This window comes from Trichechus manatus, unplaced genomic scaffold, assembly GCF_000243295.1.
Source record: "Trichechus manatus latirostris isolate Lorelei unplaced genomic scaffold, TriManLat1.0 scaffold00010, whole genome shotgun sequence".
In the NCBI taxonomy this organism is placed as follows: Eukaryota; Metazoa; Chordata; class Mammalia; order Sirenia; family Trichechidae; genus Trichechus; species Trichechus manatus.
The window spans coordinates 30,633,276-30,649,200 of record NW_004443946.1 but is presented as its reverse complement, the minus strand read 5'-3'; positions in this window follow the sequence as shown (position 1 = coordinate 30,649,200).

Here is a 15,925-nt window from a genome sequence, read left to right as displayed (position 1 = left end):
GCTACTCACCAAGGTAGAATGTAGAACATTTTCTTTATAGACTGTGTTATGCCAATTGAGCTAGATGTTCCCCAAGACCATGGTCCCCAAAGCCCTCCACCCAGCAATTCAGCCCCTCAGGGAGTTTGGATGTGTCTATGGAGTTTCCATGACCTTTCCTTGTACAAGTTATGCTGGCTTCCCCAGTATAAAACAATACATTCTTGAATAAGAAGAACAAGGTTGCAGAACTTGCTGTACCAGGAACAGAATAAAGAGTTCCCAAACAGACCTACATATATAGACGCTTGCCACATGACAGAGGGGCCCTGTACATCAGTGAAGAAAGAGCAGACTTATTAATAAATGGTGTTGATAATATTGAGCACCCATGTAGAAAAAAATTGAAATTGCACTCCTATCTCACATCATACACAATTTTCAACTCCAAGTGAAATTGAACTAAGTGTAAAAGGCAAAAATAGAAAGCTTTTACAAGGTAGTATAGGAGAGTATAAGGAGCCCTGGTGGCACAGTGGTTAAAGTGATTGACTGCTAACTGAAAGATCCGTGGTTCAAAACTACCAGCGGCTCCACAGGAGAAAGATGTGGCAGTTTGCTTCCATAGAGATTTACAGCCTTGGAAACACTATGGGGTCTCTATGAGTTGGATTGACTTGACGGCAGTGGGTTTGGTATAGGAAAAATATGCTCATGACCTCAAGAAAGGGAGGAATTTCTTAAACAATACACTAAAAGCACTAACCATAAAGGAAAAGACTCATAAATTTGCTTACTTCAGAAATAAAATTTTTGTTCATCAAAAGATACCATTGTTAGAGCAAATAGACAAACAGAGTGGTAGAAGATACTCGCAATAGACAAAGGACTAGTATCCATACCCCAAGAACACTCACAAATCAAAAGGAAAAAGACATGTAGCCCAGTAAGGAATTGGACAAGAGATTTGCACAGGAGCTTCACAAGAGAGTCCATCCAATGGTTCTCACCCTCATTAGTAATCAGAGACATGCAAATTAAAATTTATGTAATACCGTTACAGACCAAATTAGCTACAATTCAGAAAGAGGAGCGTATCAAGTGTTGGAGAGGATGCACAATGATAAGCAGTCCATTTACTGGGGATGGGAATGTAAACTGAATCAACCACTTCAGAAAATAGCTTGGCATTATCTGATAAATATGAAGATACATATACCTTATGAGCTAGCAATCCACTTCTAAGTGTATACCCTAGAGAAACGGATGCACAAATATTCAAAGCAGCATTATTCATTAATAACCCCAAACTGGAAATAGCTCAAATGTACATCAACAGCAGGACAGATAAAGTCTTGGACAAGTGTTAACCATTATTACCCTCTCTAATAAAAATATATGTATATATATATTATAATAACAGCTACCACAGAGCATTTACTATGTGCCAAATAACTGTTCTAAGGGTTTTAATATATCAGTAGTCATTACAAATTCTAATACGGAATTTACTATGTGCTGGGTACTGTTTTAAACATGATTCATATATTTAGTCACTTTGTCCTTACACTGGAGCCTTGACTGCACAGTGGTTAAGAGCTGGGCTGCTAACCGAAAGGTCGGCAGTTCGAATCCACCAGCTGCTCCTTGGAAACCCTATGGGGCAGTTCTACTCTATCCTATAGGGTCGCTGTTGGTATTGTTGTAGTTAGGTGCCGTCCAGTAGGTTCCGACTCATAGTGACCCTATGTACAACAGGACGACACACTGCCTAGTCCTGTGCCATCCTCACAATCGTTGTTATGCTTGAGCCCATTGTTGTAGCCACTGTGTCGATCTATCTCTTTGAGGGTCTTCCTCTTTTTGCTGACACTCTACTTTACCAAGCATGATGTCCTGCTCCAGGGACTGATCCCTCCTGATAATACATCCAAAGTATGTGAGACGTAGTCTCTCCATCTTTGCTTTTAAGGAGCATTCTGGTTGCACTTCTTCCAAGACAGATTTGTTCGTTCTTTTGGCAGCTCATGGTATAGTCGATATTCTTCCCCAGCACAATTCAAAGACGTTGATTCCTCCTCGATCTTCCTTATCCATCGCGTCCAGCTTTCACATGCTACGAGGCAATTGAAAACAGGGTCAGGCACACCGTAGTCTTCAAGGTGACATCTTTGCTTTTCAATACTTTAAAGATGTCTTTTGCAGCAGATTTGCCCGATGCAATGTGTCTTTTGATTTCTTGACTGCTGCTTCCATGGGTGTTGACTGTGGGTCCCAGTAAAATGAAATCCTTGACAACTTGAAACTTTTGTCCGCTTATCATGATGTTGCTTATTGGTCCATTTGTGTGGATTTTTGTTTTCTTTAAGTTGAGGTGTAATCCATACTAAAGGCTGTGGTCTTTGATCTTCATCAGCAAGTGCTTCAAGTTCTCCTCACTTTCAGCAAGCAAGGTTGTGTCATCTGCATTCCTTAATGAGTCTTCCTCCAATCCTGATGCCACGTTCTTCTTCATATAGACCAGCTTCTTGGATTATCTGCTCAGCATACAAATGGAATAAGCATGATGAAAGAATACAACCCTGACACACACCTTTCCTGATTTTAAACCACGCAGTATCTCCTTGTTCTGTTTGAACGACTGCTTCTTGATTTATGTACAGATTCCACATGAGCACAATTAAGAGTGCTGGAATTTCCATTCTTTGCAATGTTATCCATAATTTGTTATGATCCACACAGTCGAATGCCTTTGCATAGTCAATAAAACACAGGTAAACATCTTTCTGCTATTCTCTGCTTTCTGCCAGGATCCATCTGACATCAGCAATGATATCCCTTGTTCCACGTTCTCTTCTGAATCTGGCTTGAATTTCTGGCAATTCGCTGTTGATATACTGCTGCAGCCGCTTTTGAATGATCTTCAGCAAAATTTTACTTGTGTGTGATGTTAATGATATTGTTTGATAATTTCTGCATTCCATTGGATCACCTTCTTTGGAATAGGCATAAATACGGATCTCTTCCAGTCAGTTGGCCAAGTAGCTGTCTTCCAAATTTCTTGGCATAAATGAGTGAGCATCTCCAGCACTGCATCCGTTTGTCGAAACATCTCAGTTGGTATTCCATCAATTCCTGGAGCCTTGTTTGTCACCAATGCCTTCACTGCAGCTTGGACTTCTTCCTTCAGTACCGTTGGTTCCTGATCATATGCTATCTCCTGAAATGGTTGAACATCGACCAGTTCTTTTTGGTATAGTGACTCTGTGTATTCCTTCCATCTTCTTTTGATGTTTCCTGTATCGTTTAATATTTTCCCCATATAACCCTTCAATATTGCAACTCAAGGCTTGAATTTTTTCTTCAGTTCTTTCAGCTTGGGAAATGCAGAGTGTGTTCTTCCCTTTTGATTTTCTATCTCCAGGTCTTTGCACATGTCATTATAATACTTTACTTTGTCTTCTCGAGCCACCCTTTGAAATCTTCTGTTCAGCTCTTTTACTTCATCTTTTCTTCCTTTTGCTTTAGCTACTTGACATTCAAGAGCAAGTTTGAGATTCTCTTCTGACATCCATTTTGGTCTTTTCTTTCTTTCCTGTCTTTTTAATGACCTCTCGCTTTCATCATGTAAGATGTCCTTAATGTCATTCCACAACCTGTCTTATCTTCAGTTATTAGTTTTCAAAGAGTTAAATCTATTCTTGAGATGGTCTCTAAATTCAGCTGGGATATACTCAAGGTTGTACTTTGGCTCTTGTGGACTTGTTCTAATTTTCTGCAGTTTTGGCTTGAACTTGCATATGAGCAATTGATGGTTTGTTCCACAGTTGGCCCCTGGCCTTGTTCTGACTGATGATACTGAGCTTTTCCATTGTCTCTTTCCACAGATATAGTCAATTTGATTCCTGTGTATTCCATCTGGCGAGGTCCATGTGTATAGTCGCCGTTTATGTTGGTGAAAAAAGGCATTTGCAATGAAGAAGTCGTTGGTCTTGCAAAATTCTATCATGGGATCTATCACCAAGGCCATATTTTCCAACTACCACTCCTTCTTCTTTGTCTCCAACTTTCACATTCCAATCAACAGTAATTATCAGTGCATCCTGATTGCATGCTTGATCAATTTCAGACTGCAGAAGTTGGTAACAATCTTCAATTCTTCATCTTTGGCCTTAGTGGTTGCTGCATAAATTTGAATAATAGTCTCATTAACTGGTCTTCCTTGTAGGCTTATGGATATTATCCTATCATTGACAGCGTTGTACTTCAGGATAGATCTTGAAATGTTCTTTTTGATGATGAATGCAATGCCATTCCTCTTCAAGTTATCATTCCCAGCACAGTAAATCATATGATTGTCCAGTTCAAAATGACCAATACCAGTCCATTTCAGCCCACTAATGCCTAGGATATTGATGTTTATGCATTCCATTTCATTTTTGATGATTTCTAGTTTTCCTAGATTCATACTTCGTACTTTCCACGTTCCGACTATTAATGGATGTTTGCAGCTGTTTCTTCTCATTTTGAGTCATGCCACCTCAGCAAATGAAGGTCCTGAAAGCTTGACTACATCCACATCATTAAGGTCAACTCTGAGGGGGCAGCTCTTCCCCAGTTGTACTTTGAGTGTCTTCCAACCTGAGGGGCTCATCTTCTGGCACTATATCAGACAATGTTCCACTGCTATTCATAAGGTTTTCACTGGCCAATTTTTTCAGAAGTAGACCACCAGGTCCTTCTTCCTAGTCTATCTTAGTCTGGAAGCTCAGCTGAAACATATCCGCCATGAGTGACCCTGTAGGTATTTGAATACCGGTGGTATAGCTACCAGCATCACAGCAACACCCAATCCCCCACAGTGCGATAAACTGAGACGCGTGGGGGATAGGGTCACTAAGAGTCAGAATCAACTCGACGGCAACAGGTTTGCTTTGATTTTTGGGATCCTTACACTAGCCCTATGAATAAGGTACTATCATTATCACCATTTTTCAAATGAGAAAATTGAAATCAAGAGGTTAACTAACTTGCTCAAGTCACACAACTAGTTAGTGGTAAACTTCGGATTCAAACCAAGGCAGTCTGCTTTCATGAATCTTAACCACTAGAAAAGGGTCTAAGACTTCTGATAAGTAGTTAATAAGTATAGGGAGGAGCCGTAATTAAAAAAAAATGAAGGAGGGAGAGGCAAAACTTGATAGTGGCTTGTAGTTGTCTCAGAGGGAGTCAGAGGAACCTGAGAGCAGAGATTTTTTTTTTAATAACAGCTTTATGAAGATATAAGTCACATACCATAAAATTCACCCTTTCGAGGTGTACAATTCACTGGTTTTTATTATATTCACTGAGTTGTGCAACCATCACCACAATCTAATTTCAGAACTTTTTCAACACCCCAGAAAGAAACCTCATACCCATTAGCAGTAACTCCCCTTTCCCAGCTCTCCTTCCCTTCCCTCCTAGCCCCAAGCCCAGGCAATCACTTATCTACTTTCTGTCTCTATGGATATGCCTATTCTGGACATTTCATATAAATGGAATCATACAATATCTGGTCTTTTTAGACTGACTTCTTTAACTTACCACAGTGATTTCAACGTTCTCCATGTTGTAGCATATATCAGGACTTCATTCCTTTTTATTGCCAAATAGCATCCCTTTGTGTGGATATATTACATTTTGTGTATCCATTCATCAGTTGACGGATATTTTGGATTGTTTCCACTTTTTGGCTATCATGTATAATGCTGCTATGAACATTCATGTACGAGTTTTTATGTAGATATATGTTTTCAATTCTCTTGGAAATATACCTAAGAGTAGAATTGCTGAGTCGTATGGTAACTTTCTGATTAACATTTTGAGAAACAGGCGATCTGTTTTCCAAAGCAGATATACCATATTACATTCCCATCAGCAGTCTATGAGGGTTCCAGTTTCTCCACATCCTCCCTAATACTTTTTTGTGTCTATCTTTTTTCTTATATTCATTCTAGTGGGTATGAGCAGTATCTCATTGTGGACTGGACTTGCCCTGGAACTGCACAAAGAAAGTCTCTTCCATCCTCAGTCTTCACCCAGTCTCAGCCAAGTCTCTCAGCTCCAGGTAGAAATGGGCTACTGCCTGTAAGCGAGGGTAGGCTCAAGTCCTTCACTTTCAGTTTGACCTTCCAAGCGCTATAAAGAAAGTTATTTTTCCTATGGGCTGAGACTGGCCCTGCCCATGTAGGTGGGCTTCCATCCTTGTGTTGAGAGGATTCCTTCCGTCTCTACTTTTCTGGATTCCCCCCAGAGAAACATCCTTACCTCTGGAGGCTTCTCATTATTGCCCTGGGGGGTATTTAATTTTCCCTTGTTAGAAATAGGCATTTGGGTGTGCTTTATTCGGTGGCGGAGGAGGAGTGTAAATTCCACCTGCCACATTGATTCTGACTTCTGTTATTTAAAAACTAAAATATTCTGAGACCCTCATATGAAGGAATCATTTTGTTAGGTGCCGTCGAGTCAGTTCCCACTCATAGTGACCCCATGCACAACAGAATGAAACACTGCCCAGTCCTGCACCATACTCACGATCATTGCTATGTTTGAGCCCATTGTTGTAGCCATTGTGTCAATCCATCTCGTCAAGGGTCTTCCTCATTTTTGTTGTTGGTGTGTAACTGGGTAACAGAGGTAACAACTCCTATTAGGAGCCTGGATTAATAGTACTTTTATGGGGTGCTCCCAAGGACACTTATGTATCCAGTGAGTCAAGGAGAACCTAGGTATGTGAGTACAGCTAGTATTTGGAGCCAGGAGGGTTTGGCCATTGACTGGGTTCAGTCATCTTTTCTGCTAGTGAAGAGAGAGCAAGAGATATCACTCACATTGGGAAGGGGACTAGGTGGGAAGTTCAAGAGCAGATCAGCAGATCAAAGAGACAGAGGCTGCTGCTGCTACCTCTGAGCCTGTTCTCATGCTGTTCCTTCTGCTTTAAATGGGTTTCCCCACTCCACCCAATGCCCAAACTTCTGCCACTGCCCTTCTGTGCCTCATCTACAAGCAGCACATGACCTGGGCCAGGTGACATTACCAGGAACTCTCAGGCCTGGTTAAGTGCTTCTCCTTGTTGCTTCCAAAGCATCTTAGGCTAATCTCCAGCACAGCACTTACAACATTGTGATGAGGTTTGCACTCAACTACTAACTTAAAGGTTGACAATTCAAACCCACACAGCGGTACCATGAAAGAAAGCTCTAGCAATTTTGCTCCATAAAGATTACAGCCAAGAAAACCCTATGTAGCACTTCTACTCTGTAACACGTGGGGTCACCATGAGTAGGAATCAACTTGATGGCAACAGGTTTGGGGTTTTTGTTTGTTTGTCATCTTAGGCAAGTTACATAACATCTCTAAGCCTCAATTTTCCCATCTCTAAAATGGGGATAACAATACTCAACTACTCATAGGAATGTTGTAAGGGTTAAATGAGATGAATTATGCAAGGTGCCAAGGACAAAAGAGATCCTCAACAAACAACAACCAGTATTATTGTCCCAGCCTTTCCCCACCTTTTAGGATTATTAAAACATAGACATCCTCACATACTACAGCTCCCCAGCCCACAAATGGTTATCTTTAACCTCTGATGGAACGCTGTATTACTAAGAGAAAAAATAAGGAAGCAATGTAAGGAGTGATTTCTGACATCCGATGGCTGCCTTCTGAGCCAATAGCACAACCGATAAGAATAAAAATGATCAAAACAATGACAGTGCTCAGGGCAAGGGGCAAATTGTTCCTTTTCCAGGCCGTTCAATAGAAAAAGGAATAGTTATCTTGGATCTAAAGCTTCATCCCCACCAGAACCTTATGTTTCATATTCCCTTAAGGTTACAGCCAACTTTCAAAAAGAATAATTAAATCTGGAAAGAAATGGGGTCAGCAGGTCTCAAAGTGCTTTTAAACAGGAAGTCCCAGAGCTCATGAAGTGAAGTAGCTGGCAGCAAAGGTGCGTCCCTACTCATCTAAAGAACTGCTCGATCCTAGTAAAAAGATACAGCAGCACGTCTCACCAAATACAAATAGACCCTAAGTTTGTCATCGACAGTCAAAAAATTGATTCTGCCTATACATTGAGAGACCTGTTTCAGAACATTTTTGGCTTGCTTAATAAAAATCATTTCTATATTTAGTAATCATATAAAGAACAGAGATTATATTCAGATAACAAAATTAAAATACCTAAGAATTAATATCCTGAAAGATGTGGGCAGTCTATATAAAGAAAAACTTCAAAATGTTATTGGAAGAGATGAAAAAAGATTTTAATAAGTCAGAAACTAAACGGTGCTCCTGAATGAGAAGACATAAAATTGTAAAGACAGCAGTTCTCTTGAAGTTAGTTTAGAGACAAAGCCAATCAACATTCCTATAGTTTTGTTTTGTTTTTTTTTTTTTAAAGAACTCAACAAAATAATTGTAAATTTCATTTGGAAAAAATGAATGAAGGGATACTATGTAATACTTTTTATTTGTTTATTTATTTTTTAATTTTACCTAACTTTTTTTACAGCTTTATTGTGATATAGTTCATATATTATAAAATTCACCCTTTCAGGATATATAGTTCAAAACAGCCTGGTACTGATATAACAGTAGACACATAGACCAATGGAATAGAACTGAAAGTCCAGAAACAAAACCACACATCTATGGTGAACTGAATTTTGACAAGGGTTCTAAGTCCATTTGATGAAAAAGGAAGAGCCTCTTCAATTAATGTTGTTGGGAAAACTGGATTTCCACATGCAGAAAAATGTAACAGGATATGTGCCTCACACCAGACACAAAAACAAACTCAAAATGGATTAAAGACCTAGATGTGAAAACTAAAACCATAAAATTCTTAGAAGAAAATGCAGGGGCAATGTTGTCAGGCCTAGCTTTAACAATGGATTATTGAATATAGTAACAAAAGCACAAACAACAAAAGATAAAATAAATAAATTGGACCCCACAAAAATTAAAAACTTTTGTTCATCAAAAGACTTTACCAAAAAGTGAAAAGATAAGCTATCCACTGGGAGAACATCTTTGGAAACCATATATCCAATAAGCATCTAATAACCAAAATACATATAAAACTTCCATAACTTAACACAAAAAGACAAATAACCCAATCGTTAAGTGGGCAAAGGACTTGAATAGACATTTCACCAAACAGGACATTCCAATGGCCACCAAACACATGAAAAGATGCTCAATGTTCATTAGCCGTCAGAGAGATGCAACTAAAAACCAAAATGAGACACCATTCACTCACGTTTAAGATTTAAAAAAAAAGAAAAGAATATAACAAATGTTGGCAAGGATATGGGGAAATTGGAACCCTTATCCATTGCTGGTGTGAATTCAAAATGGTACAGCCATTGTGGAAAACGGTGTGGTGGTTCCTCAAAACACTAAAAATAGAACTAACATATGGTGCAGGAATTCCACTCCTAGGTATACACGCAAAAGACTTGAAAGCAGAGACTCAAAAAGAGACTTGTACGACAATGTTCACTGCAACTCTATTCACAATAGCCAAAAGGTGGAAACAACCTACATGACCATCAATAGATGAATGGATAAACAAAACATGGTACATACATACAATGGAATACTGCTCAGCCAGTAAGAGAAATGAAGACTGGATACATGATATACTATAGATGGAGCTGGAAAACATTATGCTGAGTGAAATAAGTCAATCACAAAAGGACAAATATTGTATGACCTCATTATATAAAAAGATAAGAACAAGCAAATGTAGAGATCAAAGTTTATTAGTAGTTACCAGGGGCAAGAAGGAGGGAGAAGGAGGGATTATTGCTTATGGAGTACTGAGTTTCAGTTAACAGTAATGGAAAAATTGCATTGATTAAGGGTAGAGTAGCACAGCCAATTAGTATAACAGCTGTCAATAAGTTGTACACCTGCAAAAAGTTGAATTGGCAAAAGTTGTGTGATAGGTATATTTGCAAAAACTGGAAAAAAAAAACAGTAGCTGCTCAGGCTGCTTATGTACAACCAAATATGTCATAGGATTTGGTTCCTTGGTTTGGAGGTTTAGGATCATGGTTTCATGGGTCATCCCAGTTAACTGGCTTAATAACGTGTTTAGTGCTTCTTTTCTACCTCCTGGTTCACTGCATGGTACCTGGGGCCTTAAAAGCTTGCAAGTGGCCATCCAAGGTGCAACAACTGGTCTCTATTCATCTGGAGCAACAGAGGAAGAAGGAAAGTCAGGAATAGAAGGAGGAAATAAAACATGTGACTAATTGCCTCCATGAACAACTACCTCCTTTGCCATGAGACCATAAGAACTGGGTAGTGCCTGGCTACCATTACTGAATGTTTTGATAAAAGATTCTATAGAAGAGTCTTGATCTAAAGGAGGAAAATGCAAACCAGAATTTCAAATTCTCATGGAATCCAGACATTCTGGAACCATGGGGGCTGCATGAACCCCTGAAACTATTGCCCTGAGATAATCTTTAAATTTTAAACTTAAAACCAAAAATATTGCCTGAAATCTTCTTAAAATCAAACAATAGTTTAGCATAACTAGTAAAGAATGTCTGCCTTCAGCATTGTGCTCTTTTAAGATCTATCCGTATGGGATCACGTTGACAACAGCAACTTGAAAGATCAGACAGGAAACTTAGGAGCAATGAGTTTACGTTAATAGCGGAGGAACAACTCAGAAAACGAGAGTGAGATGGTTGTACAACTTGAAGAAAGTAACCAATGTCACTGAATTGTACATGTAGAAATTGTTGAATTGTTGTATGTTCTGCTGTGTATATTCTCAACAACAACAAAAAGAAAATAAATTATTAAAAAAGAAGAGTATATATAGTTCAGTGGTTTTTAGTATATTCACAGAGCTGTGCGACCATCACAACTAAATAATTTTATATCTTTTTCAACATCCCAACAAGAAACTCCATACCCATTAGCAGCCACTTCCCTTTCCCAGCATCATAGCAACATGCAAGCCCCCGCAGTACAACAAACTAATAGATACGTGGTGGGTCTTACTATCAGTGATGCTAGAGTGATGATGACCAGATCTCTCCATTGTAAAGGTACTTTTTTTTTCTTTTATAGTTACTAAGTAATCTGTAGTCTAATCTTTTTAACCATACTTTAATAAAATCAGTGTTTTGATAATTTTTTAAATGATTGGGACAGCATATGAAAGACTTCTAAAAAGAAAGAACAGTGAGGTGAAACAGCTCTAGTTGTTACCAGAGAGTGAGTGTAAAACAGCAATAATTAAAGCATAATGGTGTCAGAACACAAAATACTGATATTGAAATAAATGTAAACATATACACAGCATATAGGAGAATATAATGTTAGTTAAAAAGTACCTTAGAAATGAAATTGAGTTCAATTGCTTCACTTTACAGAAGCAAAATCTGAAGCTCAAGAAGCTTAACAAATTTGTCAATGTCAATTAAATTTAGGCCAGAAAATAACTATAATAATAGGCAACATTTTTTGAGTGTTTACTCTATGCCAGACATTGTTCTCTGTACTTTACACGATTAACTCATTTAATCCTCCCAACGGCTTCATGAGGATAGGTTATACTTACTTTCCCCCATTATTTTTTTTTTCCAGTGAGAAAACTGAGACAAAAAGAAGTTAAATGACTTCCACAGCTAGTAATTAGGGGGCTAGGATAAGAACTTAGGAAGTGAGATTCCAGAATCTGCGTACTTAACTACCCCACTCTACCACCTCCCAAGTTATGTCCCCTGCCCATAACCACAGCTAGTTAGAAACCAAGTTGCATCCTGGGGTCTCTGAGGAGAAATTCCACCCTCTCCCTGGAATACCACCAAGAGTGGAGGGAGTCGATTGTTCCTTGCAACCTGGAACATCACCAAGTTGGTCTGTATTGGGCTCTCTATTCCAAGCATATGTCGTATCAGTTGCTATCAAATCAATTCTGACTCCTGGCAACCCCCTGTGTGTCATAGTAGAACTGTGCTCCATAGGGTTTTCAATGGTTGATTTTTTTCAGAGGTAGATCACCAAACCTTTCTTCTGAGGCACCTCTAGGTAGACTTAAACCTCCAACCTTTTGGTTAGCAGCCAAGCGTTTTAACTCATTTGCACCATCCAGAGATTCCCTACTCCAAGCAGGCAGCTGCTAATTACCTGTGGTGCTGAGGATGGCTGCTGCAAGGAAGATCCAATACAGCCAAACACCAAACTCCTTCCCAACGCAAAATTGAGTGAAGTACTTGGCCTTGGGGTATATTACTTTCATAGTAGATTTACCTTCTTAATTATGTTTTGCTAAAATTGCTATTAAAGTCAGTTTCTATTCTCTGTACACCCCAAGGACAAGGAGAGACCATGACTGGCAGAAATGATTCATTTTGTGGAAAATGAGAGTGGGTTGTAAAAGCTCTTCTCCACCCTTTTCTTTTCAACCCTACATCCCAGGTCTTGGTCTGTATCTTACTGATTTTCCATATTAATTATTTTAACCTTTTCCTCAGTGGCCTCCTTTGTCTGTCATCCCCACAGAAACCTATTCTACTTTAAAATCATCTTTCTTGCCTGTTTCTTTGACCCAGGCCCTCTATGTAAGTCCTCCTTCAGCTCCAGATCACCTGCTAAATTAAATCTGAACTCCTTGATCCTGTCTTTCAGTACCTTCTCTAACTTGCTCCTTTTTTGTTCTCTTTTTAAAAATAATACACTCCTGGAGCAGAGGTTAAAGCAGATCACTGCCAACCAAAATATTACCTATAATAACTAACACCCTTACATAGAACCTTAGGGTTGAGAAAAAACATTTCCACCTGCATTACTTTAATTAAGTCTCACAATCATTCTTTGATACATATATAAGCAGGTAACATGAGCAGCATTTTAAGTTTGATAAAATTGGGGACCAAAGAAGGTAAATGACTTGATCAAGGCAATACAACTCATTGGTTGCGAAGCTGTAGCTTAAACTCATATCTTCAGACTCTCAGACTGTGTATATTACATTACACAATGTGATTAATATTCCTGCATTTACTAAAATATTTTTTTTTCTTTTGGCTTATATCCTGTGGCAAATAGGATTCTAAGATATCCCTCAGGATTTCCTCCTGTCTCCCTACCCTCTGATATACATCCCCTGCATAATCTCCGGGACTGTAAATATGATGAGATATCACTCCCCTGATTGGGTTATGTTATATGGCACAATTTTCCTTAAGATAAGGAGATTATCTGGGTGGGCCTCACCTAACCACTCCTGTCCTTTAAAAGCAAAGCACTTTCTCTGGCTGGCAGCAGAAGAGAAAGTCAGAGAGACATGCTCAGACTGGCCTGGAAGAAAGCAAACATCCATGTTGTGAATTGCCTATAGGAATCATGTGGAAAGGCCCTAAGAGCGGCCTCAGATGGCCCCCTGTAAAAACAGCTTGGGGGCTTTGTCTGACCTCCTCTAACTTCACAAGGTGGAAGGAGAATCAAGATCAACAGCCCAAGGCTGGTTCCTATGAGGCGGTGGTCAGATATGCCTCCTCTCCCCACCATCTTTACCAATTCTAACACCAACCGTCCGTCCCACAGCACTCTACTTCTCTGCTGGGTTCAATAAGTCATTGCAATGGCCACACAGAACTCACAGATGACTGTGGGGTTTATTAGGGAAGTAACAGTTAAAATTCAGGCTCAGCAACACTCAGGATACAGTTCTTCCATCAGGACAGCCTCTTTTCAACTGTGCTCACAGGCATACCTCTCTCTGGCCCTCGGCCTCCGTCCAAAGGCACTTAGCCTTCTCTCTCTGTAGGCCTGGAAGCCCACTGCACCGCCTCCTGCCAGTCTCTCCTGCCACCACTTCGCACCATCTTCAGGGTTACAGCTCGCTCTCTCAGTCTTCTGGATCCAGGAGCATCTCAGCACAGGGATCCCCGGTCCAAAGGATGTGCTCTCTGCTCCTGGCTGTTCTTCCTCAGTGGTGGTGGGATCTTCTCTTTACTACCTCTAGGGTGGCTCATTTCAAGCCCAGCGGGATGGCAAAACTGACCAATCCTCTTGGTGGGCCACAATTACCCTATCACACAGTCCCATCCAAGCACTTGGGTGGGAGTTACAAGACCATGGCAAGAAAGGCCACGCAAAAGCAATCTATGGCACTGCATCCCCACTGACAGCCAGCAAGGAAACAGAGACCTCAATCCTACAGCTGCAACGAACTGAATTATGCCATTGACAAGAATGAGCTTGGAGATGGATTTTCCCTAGAGCTCCAGACAAGAACTCAGCCAAGCCAACATCTTGATTTCAGCCTTGTGATACCCTGATCAGAGAACCCAGTCACACTGTGCCAGCCTTCTAACCTATAGAACTGCAAGCTAATGAATGGATGTTGTTTTAAACTGCTAAGTTTGTGTTAATTTGTCATGCAGCATAGAAAACTAATATATCATCTATTCCCTTACTCTTCTTAAAAATACCCATCTTCTGAAACCTCTCCTACAGCTCTAGAAACCCAAAGAGTGCCATGAAAGAGTTCTAAAAAGAAAATGCTGCCGATGCTAAATGAGGCTAAGGAGGCTTTTCTAACAGCAGGATAGTAAGAGCTAGACCAGGCATTGTTAAATTTTTATTTTTTAAATTATCATACAGTAAAACTCATTTTTTTGGTGTACAGTTCTATGAATTTTAACTCATATATAGATTCATAGGAGGCCCTGGGTAGCTGTCTTAGTTATCCAGTGCTGCTATATCAGAAATACAAGTGAATGGCTTTAACAAACAGAAATTTATTCTCTCACAGTCTAGGAGGCTAGAAGTCCAAATTCAGGGCACCAGCTCCAGGGGAAGGCTTTCTCTCTCTGCCAACTCTTGGGGAAGGTCCCTGTCATCAATCTTCCCCTGTGTCTAGGAGCTTCTCAGCACAGGGACCCCGGGTCCAAATGATGCTCTTTGCTCCCCGCCCTTCTTTCTTGGTGGTAGGAGGTCCCTCTCTCTCTGCTTGCTTCTCTCTCCTCTTAGCTCTTGTAAGATAAAAGGTGCTGCAGATGATACCCCAGGCGGGAAACTCGCCTTACATCAGATCAGGGCCGTAACCTGAGTAAGGGTGTTGCATTCCACCCTAATCCTCTTTAACATAACTTAATCTTGCCTCATTAACCACAGGCAGAGATTAGGATTTACAACATATAGGACAACACATCAGATCACAAAACGGAGTACAACCACACAATACTGGGAATCATGGCCTAGACAAGTTGACACATATTTTGGGGGGACACAATTCAATCCATGACAGTAGCACAGTTTGTGCTTGACTACTAACCTAAAAGTTGGCAGTTCAAACCCACCCATTGGTGCCACAGAAGAAAGGCCTGGCAATCTGCTTCCATAAAGATTACAGCCAAGAAAACCCTATGGAGCAGTTCTAGTCTATAATACATAGTGTCACCATGCATCAGAATCAACTCAATGGCATTGGGTTTGGTTTTTTTGGTTTTATAGGTTCCTCTAGCCTCCATCACAATCATGACACAGAACAGTTCCATCACCTAAAAAAACTCCCTTGTAATGGTCACATCTACCCCACTCCTAATCTCTTGCAAGCACTGATTTGTTCTCTGTCACTACAGTTTTGTCATTTCAAGAATGTCATAAACGTCAAAAAAAAATCTGCCTTGAGCAGTATGCTCTTTTAAGAACTATCTCTATGGGATCAAATTGACAACAGCAACTTGAAAGATGAGATAGAACCTTAGCGGGCAGTGAGTTTATGTTAATGGGGGAGGAAAAACTCAGAAAAGGAGGGTGACAATGTCGCACAACTTGAAGAATGTAATCAATGTACTAAATGGTACATGGAGAAACTGTTGAATTAGTGTATGTTTTGCTGTGTATATTCTCAGCAACAACA